This window comes from Cebus imitator, unplaced genomic scaffold (assembly GCF_001604975.1).
Source record: "Cebus imitator isolate Cc_AM_T3 unplaced genomic scaffold, Cebus_imitator-1.0 Scaffold1196, whole genome shotgun sequence".
Lineage (NCBI taxonomy): Eukaryota > Metazoa > Chordata > Mammalia > Primates > Cebidae > Cebus > Cebus imitator.
Window position 1 is genome coordinate 9,283 of NW_016108511.1, and position 1,330 is coordinate 10,612.

The window sequence follows — 1,330 nt, forward strand, 5'->3', positions numbered from 1 at the left end:
ATTATAAATGTTATTTATTTTCCTTCTTTTACTATTTACTGCCAACCTGTTTGTTATGGGTGGATGTCATTTGCATTTTGACCTTTGAAGTTGGTTGATTATTGTCATTGTTTTAAATTCTGCAAGTATGTCACCCTCTCCCTACTTTGCCACTCTGCTTGCCCAACTCTTTACGTGCCTGGGACAAAAACATTTCAGTGCACCTCTGATAATGGTTCCTTTAGAGGAAGACGAGTGTTTAAAACATCTGTGGGACACTGCCCCATTCAGCCATGAGTAGAGAACTTTCAAGTCCTCTTTAGTGATTATATCCTTGGGATCTCCTGCTGAGTAGTGTCACTGTGCTCATTGGTGCTCAGAGAAGGAATTCTGTTTTATGTCTCCTCTTCTCCATGGTAGTCAGTTGATTTTCCCCAGTAGAGGATTCTGCTATGGTCATATTCAGTGTCATGGCACTACCAAGGTAACCTATTCAGAAGGCTATCAATCAGTGACATTCATTGGGTGGCTGCCACAGGGTCCTTAAATGATGCTAGTTGGAAGTGTAGGTGCTCTGAGTGACTTTAGATGTTCTGTATGTTGATCTTGGCTGCATTTTATGTTTAAGGTCTCAGTACATCTTGCAAATTGTTGCCATCAGTAATAATCAAGAAAAGAGGAAGGAGTTTCCTTTTGCCATTCTCTGAATAGAAAAAATTAAATTAGTGTCTCCCTACCTCTTTTCCTCCTCTTTTTTTATCCTTCCTCCCTCCTTCTTACCCTTTCTCTCTCCTTTTTTTCGATTTTTCCTTTCCTTTTTCCTTCCCTTTATATTAACTTTCTTCTGTGCTAGGTATTGGGGTCACAAAGATAAATCAGATATAGTTCTTTGCTTAAGTGTGGTGGCTCATGCCTGTAATCTCAGCACTTTGAGAGACCGAGGAAGGAGGACTTGAGTCCAGGAGTTTGAGACCAGCCTGAGCAACAGAAGGAGACTCCATCTCTACAAATAATTTAAAAATTAGTGGGGTGTGGTGGAGTGTGCCTGTGGTCCCAGCTACTCTGGAGGTTGAGTCAGGAGAATCACCAGAGCCCAGGAGGTCAAGGCTGCAGGAAGCCACCATTGTGTGACACTGCACTGCAGCCTAGGTGACAGAGTAAGACCTTGTCTCAGAAAAACCAAACCAAAACAAAACAAAAACAAGACATCGTCTTTTGACCTTAATGAATTCTTACTTGGTAGTGGGCGGTAGCATGAGATTCAGGGAATGACATTGAAAACACTCATATTTATAATCTCAATTAAATTCTGCAAATAGGTATGGGGTCCTTCTCTATGCCAATGCACTTT